Source organism: Archocentrus centrarchus, chromosome 22 (genome assembly GCF_007364275.1).
Source record: "Archocentrus centrarchus isolate MPI-CPG fArcCen1 chromosome 22, fArcCen1, whole genome shotgun sequence".
Taxonomy (NCBI): Eukaryota; Metazoa; Chordata; class Actinopteri; order Cichliformes; family Cichlidae; genus Archocentrus; species Archocentrus centrarchus.
This window is the reverse complement of record NC_044367.1, coordinates 20,618,669-20,628,471: the sequence shown is the minus strand read 5'-3', so window position 1 is coordinate 20,628,471 and position 9,803 is coordinate 20,618,669.

The following is a 9,803-nucleotide window of genomic DNA, read 5'->3' as shown; positions in this document are numbered from 1 at the left end:
TATAGGAATTTCATTTTGCTATCTGAAAATAAAAGTGCAATATTGCTGTCATGGTTAGGCTGTGTGGCAGGAAGGGTTGGACCCAAATGCAGGACACGAAACAGCTAAACTCAAAACAGCTTTGAGCTGGAGGCTCAAAGGTAAAAAACTTGAAATACAAATCTGAATCTCAACCAAGACAAAACACCAAGCCTGGGCAAAAAAAAAAAAAATAAAAAAAAAAGGGGGGGGGGGGGGGGGGGGGGGGGGGGGGGACACTAAACAGGGGAACTCATGGGGGGGGAGCACAGGCAACAACACAACAAAGAACTAAACACTGAGACCTTAAATACACACACTAGGTAATCAGGGAAAAGAGAGACAGCTGGGGAAGATGAGACACAGGTGAACAAAAGAAAAAACAGAATGAAATATAATAACTAATAACAGAACACCCAAACAATAACAAGCTAAGGATCTAAACTGTAAGGAAATCTAAGAAAACACAACTAGAAAATACAACAAAAACAGAACCTCACAGAAAAACACTGGGCCAACGGCCCAGCCATGGCCATGGCAATTACGACTTAATACAAACAGACCCATCCAGTGTGCCTGTCTTCTGATGACTGCTTTCAGCAGGATAACACTCCATGTCACAAAGCTCAGATCATCTCAAACTGGTTTTCTTGAACATTACAATGAGTTAATGGTACTCAAATGGCCTCCATAGTCAGCAGATCTGAGAGCAGCTTTGGGATGTGGTGGAATGGGAGATTCACATCATGGATGTGCAGCCAACAGATCTGCAGCAACTGTGTGATCCTATCATGTTAAAATGGACCAAAATCTCTGAGGAATATTTCCAGCAACTGGTTGAATCTGTGCCACAAAGAATTAAGTGAGTTCTGAAGGCAAAAGAGGGCCCAACCCAGTACTAGCAAGGTGTAACTAATAAAGTGGCTAGTGAGTGTGGTGAGCGGTGATTGATATAGTACATATTACATGCCTATATTATTGTTTAACACAACATAAGACAGAAATAAAGATACCTGGGGACATTTAGATGATGTCTTCAGAGCATGTAGCCAAGTAGCATCACATCAACCAAGATATTAATATAAGCTCCCAAGGAGCAAGCGAGCCCACAAGATGTGGTGAAAGCCTTTGAAATCGAGCAGGAGCACCCTCAGTTACACTTTTGTTTGCTGTAACTGTCTTCTGGCTGATGATTTTGTAAAGTCAAAATGTGCGGTATCCAAGCAGAAAACACAGTTGATGCACAAATTAAGAGGAAATATGGAAGCCTTCCTCAGCGAGCTCCACCTCTTTCCCACTCTCCCTTCCGAGCTCCACAGCTGTACAGGAAATCATTCATCCACCATCCACTGCTGTCACCATGGCAACACAGAAGGGGAAATCCATTCTTACTCTCTGTCAAACACCCCCCCCTCCTTTCTTTTGTCTTGTTGAATTAGGTGTAGCTTCATTCTGACCACGTTGAAGCTCTATTTTAAAATTTTAAAACAAGGTGTCGTGTGGTGACCCAAGTAATGCTCCCGTGTTACTGCGCCTCATTTGTATCCTCTCTGATATTTCCATACATCTGTTCTCCCCATCAGTGAGCATGCATGTGTGGGTGATCATTGGTGCTGATTGTTTGAGAGTATTAGGTGACAGTGTCTCTCCAGCAGCAGTGGTGACCTCTCCATAAATCCCATGGGGCATTGGGAAAGGACAGGCGGGGCAGTTATGCTCAGATCGGGCCAGCAGCTGCCTGGAGGAGGCAGATGGTCGCAAATCAGAGATGAAATCCAGGCCCCTCCCCTGCCTGCATGATAACCTACCCCTCCACACACACACATACAAATACTACATAAGCAGAACAGTTTATACAGCCGTCATCTTCCTCCAGAATTTTTTAGGCAAGTGGGATGAATGAATGTTGATGAATAAAAACCTTTTTAAAAAAAAAAAAAAAACATGAGACAAAAGATTAAGAAAAATATAACCTTTTATAAACAGGGGGGTCAATCAGAATCAGAGGGGATGCTTTCTGAGTTCCTGAAAAACCAGCTAAATTTCAGCTCCGCCCTGATGCACAAACATCATTAACTGCTGCAGAATAGTCTGAAGTCACCACATCTGTCCATGTGGAAATGGATTAACAGCTCTTAATAAAGCAGCCTATTAACCTAAACAGCTGCACTGACACCAAAAGGAGATGATCCCCAGAGCCGATAATAATAAAAAAAACAGTAATCAGATTACAAATAAGCGAATCTCTGGAGTTATCTCTTCTCTATTGACGGAGGGAGGTGCCTCACTGTTACTGGCTTGAGTGATGCTAAACAAAACCACAACACATGTAGCTCAAAGCCAGTCAGCGGTAACTATACAGTGCATCTGCAGTTGCTGCCGGGTAAGTGGAAAGCTCAGCTAGCTCAGAAAAATAATTCTTAAACAGTTCTTTAAAGGGCCTCTGGTTCCTCAATGAAGCATCACCACTTAAAGAACCTATAGTTTGAGGATGCCTCTTCATGTACTTTATGTGGTTCTTTAAAATATAAAAGCCTGTTTATTTGTATTGAAGTTATTTGATGGCAGTTAACGGAATGAAATATGTTATTTTGACAGTCAGTAATCCAGAATATCCATCATATTGAGTGAAATGCTTTGCTGAAAGTAGTGGCTCAACATATAGTGTCTTCAAATGGGAACTTGTTTTAGGTTTGCTTGCTAAAATATTTCTTTCGTCCCATTCTCCATCTCGCTCACTTCATTTGTGATTTCACCATGGACCTCAAGCTTGTACAGAGAGCAAACATGAACTTCATGTAGAGAATCATCACTGGTACGACTGCTGCATATCCGGCTAAAACCCACAAACAACATTCCTCAGTGTAAAAGCAAGCCTGTGTTGATAGCTGGATGTTGCATAGCTTTCTCCATTCACTGTCTGCTGTCTGTCCAATAATATACCAATATATCTGCCTCTGTTAGCAATGACTGTAGAATGTGTGGTGCATTAAAAGTCCCAAATTTACACAAGTTACATTTGCTTCTCTCTATTTAAATTGCACATTAGGTATAAAATATACAACAAGGTTTTGTTTTTTGTAATATAAATAGATTGCTGCTTCTCTGAATAGAATCTGCATGAAAAACACAGGCACAGCTGAGGGTTGCATTGTTGGCCGATGATGACATGACCAGTTTCCTGCTTTTCAATACTGTGTCAGACTTGCACCTCTATTTTTGGAGGACCTAATCACACATATTGTTGTTACTTTTTCAGCCAATGGTTGCTAGAGACCTTTCACACCTCATCTTAAACCAGTGTGTCAGTGATTGTGAAAACACTGTGGGTGGTTGCTGCTACAACATCCCATGACATAACTCAGGGCTCCTTTCAGTATACAATTTATTCATTTTTAGCTCAAATTTCTGTGTCTCTGCCTAATTCTAATGGACAAAAAAGATTTTTAATGGCATTCATCTTTTAAAATACACTTTCTACTATTAACAGTACCAGGGGCATAGCACAGAACTCCGGGAGTCTGATGATTTAGTAATACATGAAAACATTCGTGGGACTGTATACGGGTATCTTAGTGTGCTGCCTGAGGCTGTTTAGAACTAGCAAAAAAGCTAAACAAATAGCTTTATCCCCATTTAATTTAAGCAGCAGAGTTTTGTGGTATTTTAAAATGCAATTTCATCAGCCTGAAACACACTGACTTCCTCAGAATGGTTTACTTATCTCGCAGCCTACAGGTTGAGAACCACTGGGTCAACATACAATAAAGCTCAACAGTGTAGCAGATAACAATATCATTCACAGGTAGATACAAGTACTAAAATTGGTACATATACCAATTGTGTGATGGTAAATGATTATATATCTTTCTGTGTTAACCTACTGATAATAAAATTTGATGATAGAGAGAGCTGAGCCAGGGGTAAAGGAGTCTTCATGCGCTGAATACATGAACATCATTGACTGGAACCGGATGAATGTAAAATGCGTGAACCTACTGGCATCACAGTGCTAAATGGGTACTCCACTGACCTGCACAGCACCATGCAACTGCATTTGTCCTCAGATCATTTAAGCAACATGTGTCAGTACAATTATTGTCTTTTACTTGAAAATAAGGAAGATTGTGAGTTATACATTTGACATGCAGAACCAGTCAAAAGTTTGGCCACACCTTCTAATTCTGTGGTTTTTCATTATTTAAAAATTGTCTGCATTGTAGGTTAATACTAAAGTCATCCAAACTATGAAGAAATACAAATGGAATTATTTAGTAAACAAAAAAAGTGTTAAACCAGAATATGTTTTAGATTTTTAGAAGTAGGCACCTCTTGCATAGACAACTTTGCAAATTTTGGCATTTTCTCAGTCACCTTCATGAGGTAGTCGCCTAGAATGGCTTTCAGTTAACAGCTGTGCCTTGTCAAGAGTTAATTTCTTGTATTTCTTGTATTTCTTAATGTGTTTGAGACTATTGGTTGTGATATGAACAGGCAGAGTTGGTATGCAGTGGATAGCCCTATATGAGTAATGTTCTAATCCATATTATGGCAAGAATTATTCAACCAAGTAAAGTAAAATGACAGTTCATCATTACTTTAGGAAATGAAGGACAGTCATTCTGAAAAATTTTAAGAACTTTGAAAGTATCCTCAAGTCCAGTCACAAAGACCATCAAACGTTACGATGAAAATGGCTCTCATCAGGACCACCCCAGGAAAGGAAGACTAAGAGTTACCTCTGTTGCACAGGAGAAGTTCATCAGAGTTACCAGCCTCAGAAACCGCAAGTTAACAGCACCCCAGATAAGAGCCCACCTAAATGCTTCACAGAGTTCAAGTAGCACACACATCTCAACATCAACTGTTCAGAGAAGACTGCATGAATCTGGATTTTATGGTCAGATTACTGCAAAGAAGCCACTTCTAAGGAAGAACAACAAAAAGGAGAGAATGACTTGGACCAAGGAACACAAGGAATGGACATTAGACCAGTGGAAATCTGTCCTTTGGTCTGATGGGTCCAAATTTGAGATTTTTGGTTCCAAACACCATGTCTTTGTAAGACGCAGAAAAGGTGAGCGGATGGTTCCTACATGTGTAGTTCCCACCGTGAAGTATGGAGGAGGAAGTGTGATGGTATGAGGGTGCTTTGCTGGTGACACTGTTGGCAATTTATTCAAAATCCAAGGCACATTTAACCAGCATGGATACCACAGCATTCTGCAGTGACATGCCATCCCATCTGGTTTATGCTTAGTGGGACCATCATTTGTTTTTCAACAGGACAATGACCCCAAACACACCTCCAGGCTATGTAAGGGCTATTTGACAAAGAAAGAGGGTGATGGAGCGTTGCATCAGATGACCTGGTCTCCACAATCACCTGATCTAATTGAGATGGTTTGGGATGAGTTGGACCGCAGAGTGAAGGCAAAGCAGCCAACAAGTGCTCAGCACCTCGGGGAACTCCTTCAAGACTGTTGGAAAACCATTTCAGGTGGTTACCTCATGTGTGCAAAGCTGTAATCAAAGTAAAAGTTGCCTACTTTGAAGAATCTGAAATCTAAAACATATTTTGGTTTGTTTAACACTTTTAAGTTTACTACATGATTCCTTATGTATTCCTTCATAGTCTGGACTTACTGCACTATAATGCTGCTTCATGGTGTTTCATTAGAACTAGCTAAAGCTAGAATCCATTACAACCTAACAAAGTTTTTTTTTTTTAACTAAGAAGTGTCATTGTGGTATTTTAAAATGCTGTTTCATCAGTCTGAAACACTTTGGCCACTGACCGCTGGTCCAACATGCACATTAAAGCTTAGTGCTAAGGTGCTTCTGCTGAAACTGTTCATACAAATGATCACTTGGAATAACCTTCAGTTGTTGCTATATGAGCCTACCTTGCTTGCAGAGGGGCCTGCTCTTGCTTCACGCTTTCCGGCTGTTTCTGAGATTAAGGGTCATGTGTCATCAGTTGTGCTGCGTAATTCTAAATGCTAAATTAGTAGCCAAAATACAGTACTGTGCAAAAGTCTTATGTCACCCCTAATTTCTTTATATTTTTCTAGGAAAATGGGAAATAGATGCTGACATACATGGAAATACAGTTTACAAGGCAAACTGGCTCTAAAGAGTTTGAAAGTCAGTATTTGGTATGCTGCCTTATGGTGTTTCATTACAACTTCATTAGAACCTTTATTCTTCAACACAGCCTGAACTCTTTTGGGCAGCTTTCTGTAATTTCTTTAAGTAGTCTTCAAGAATAGTTCTCCAGGTTTCTTGAAGGACATTCAAAGCTCTTTGGATGTTGGCTGCCTTTTGTCGTGTTCTCTGTTAAGATAATCCCACATAGCTTCAAAAATGTTGAGGTCCGGGCTCTGGGGAGGCCAATCCATGACTGATATTGTTCCAATGTGTGTTTTTCTATCCAGTTATGCTTTTACTGCATTGGGATCATTGTCATGCTGAAAAATGAAGCCATTGGCAGTCAGATACTTTCCAGATGGATTGAAATCTGGTGGTACTTTCCTGCATTCATAATTCCATCAATTTTGACAACATTTCCAGAACCACTGTCTGAAATGCAGCCCCAAGCTGTGACAGGGCCTCCACCTGTGTTTTACAGATGGCTGTAGATACCTCCTGTTGTACCTCTCTTCCTGAAAATATTTAAGGACACACTGCACACCATTGTATATACCAAGTTTTTTTATTAATAGCTTTTTGTGAATCACCCTGTTGGTGCAAACACTATTTTGCACCTGTCAAATAGTGTTATCTTTGGCATTATTTGTAGATACAACTAAAGAAATAGGAAGAAATTACTGAAGCAAAATATAAAGAAATATATAAACGGGGTGGCTGGGGTGGCTGGGGTGGCTGTCATACGGCAAGAGGCAGGGTTCACCCCAGACAGGTCGCCAGCCTGTCGTAGAGCTGACAGAGAGACAACACACTAGCATTCACACCTAAGACCAATTTAGAATCACCAGCAAAAATTGCATAACAAAATTATTTAAAGATACACATTATTATACTTAAAAAAGTCTTGATTGTTCATTTGAACAGGACAGATGATGCCTGCCGGTGATTCTTGATTTTATAGACTGAAAGGACTGTGGGGATATAGAAGAACAAAACAAAACAAAACAAAAAAAGGCTGTAAACCACTGGTTTAGTGGACCCAGGAAGGGCTATCCCAGACTGGTAGTGGTATCCTGGTGACAGAGGCAGATTAACCATGACTCACTATCTCTCCATCTTCCTCCTCCCCCTCTCCCTGTCTCTCCCTGGATGTGAGTGGCTACTGTAAGTCACAGAAAATAACATCTGCATGAATGGAGCTGAGGAAAATGTGACTCACAGAAAACGTGACGCTCAGACAGTAGGCGGAACATGAATAACGTTTGCTGAGTTTACCTGGAGGCGAAAAACTTGGCATGCATGAAAGCAGATGTACAGTATGCTCATACATACACCATCTGCAGGGATACAGAGAGCTCAGAATTACAAACTAGATAACTCTTAAATAGTGCTTTCTAATTTAAATGAAATCCCAGGAGAGAATCAGGCTAATATGATCATCACTGATTTTTTTCTCATTTTTAAATCTAGGCCTTTTACAGATTTTAAAATGATGAACTCAGACTTATAACTTTTCACTTAGAGGTTTATAAATGTAGCATCAGTTATCAGTTAATTTAGCAGGATTTCCTGGTGTAGATGCATAACCTTTTCATGTGTACTGCAATGTTAAAACCATCAGCCTAATATTGTGTAATGCTACCAAAACAGATCTGGCACTGGGACGTTGGTAGTGGATGCTCTGAGTTCTGTTGGATGCTGGGAGGGCCTCTGTTTATTGGGATTGCTTGGTATTATCATACTGTTGATTAGTTTGGAGGCCTAGACAATACCTTGCGGTCCATGATGTCATGGCTTGCCATGAGTATTTTATTGTATTTAATTAATTAATTTTTTGGTTTAACAGGGCGCATTGCCTCCTGGCAGAAGGAATCTGCCACCAGGGAAAGGGGCTATGGCACTCTCTGTCAGTTTATTTCTGCAAAACAACATCAGCCTACTGCCATAACTGCGCAGAAGACACACTCCACCAGACCCTACTGATATAGTAAGACTAGCAGTAAGACTGATACCAATACCAATATTTGGCGATTTACAAATCTGATATTCTGATTCATCATCCTTTCTTTCAGACAAATGAGACATTTGTTACGTGTAGTTATTTATGTAATCGTTTAAGGTCTGTGTGATCCTGACTTGCAATATCAGTCAATATTGGCTATTTGCTGATATATCAGTATCAGCATGTATAACAACCGAAAAAAATTTGAAGAGTAAAGAAGAGATGGAAGAAACATTTTCTTTAACCATTATGAGTGTTGATTATGAGTCTACTCTTCAACTTCCCCATTGGCAAACACCATGAACACAAAAACCAGAGTCAGGCGGAGCAAAAATGAAAGCGAATATTGGTCAATATATCGGACATATCACAAAATGTCAGTATTGGTATTGGCCTTAAAAATCCTATATTGGTGGGGCTGTATGCTCTGCCCCTGTGTTCCAAATATGTGTTGCCAATGGGGATGTTGGAGACTGCCCTCTGGTGGAAAAAATATGAATCGTTAATGCACGGAAGATGGTTTTCACATTTTTAAAAATCTTATTTATTTATTTATAACAGGGTCATGATGTCACGATCGCTGACAGTTATTTACAAACCTGTGCAACTGACACCAAAACAAGCCAGATGGATTAACTGGTGAGTCAGAAAGTTAGCACAGTTTGTTATGTTAAACGCATGATCACCAGGGGAAACCTGAAAGCATAAGAAAAATCCAATCCCAACAAGGAAAACAAAAAGGTTAATATGAAATCAGAGGAATTCAAGCATATGATAGCACACAGCTATTTCATTCATTAATGCTGTTAGATGCTGTTTAACATCTTTGTTCATTGCTGATTGTGTTTGTGAGTTAAGTATCTGACTTTCACATCAGGCAGTTGTTTGCTAAGTGCCCTGGAAGTGAAGAAAGCAGAAAAGAAAAGAAAAATGTCCCAGTCCTACAATAATATGAAACATGGCGCCATCAAGATAATGTGACAAGAGATGTTGCAAAGTGCTGTCCCTTCTATTTATGCCATTTCCAGTTGTTGGTAAGCCTCTTGCGCTTACCAGGTGACGTCAGTTAAGTTTGCAAGTGTTAAGTGCTTAGGACCTGTTTTTGATTTCTTCTTCTGTCACACTTGATGTTGTTGATCTTGCCCAAATTGAGTGCACAGAAAACTTCTGTACTCCGATACGCATGGCACGCTGTTTGAGCACTCTTTCTTTTTTTGTTGTAATCTTGTGATCTTTGGCTTTACTGTGATATGCAATTAGACTGATGATTCAACATTTCCGCTGTGGCAGGGCATGTGTCATGCATGCAATACAGGATGTTGTTAGATGGGGATTGTTTCTTTTTTTTTCCTTTTCTTTTTTTCTTTTCCTTTTTTTAGTTATGTAGCTCTCATCAGTCAGGATTTTAAAAAAAAAACAAAAAAAACAAAGGCAGCTGAAACCGTCCAGTTTGAATATTGGTCAAGATTGAAATCCAGCTAGTGGAGACTGTCAGCTGTCCTGGTATGCATCTGTTTATTGTAGATGTTTAGAAAGACAGTCAAGGCTTTTCCTGTGGACCTCTGGGAGGCAGAGGAAATGTGTCCTAATAGCAGAAAAGAAAAGACACAAAGAGGGAGGGAGGACGAAGAGG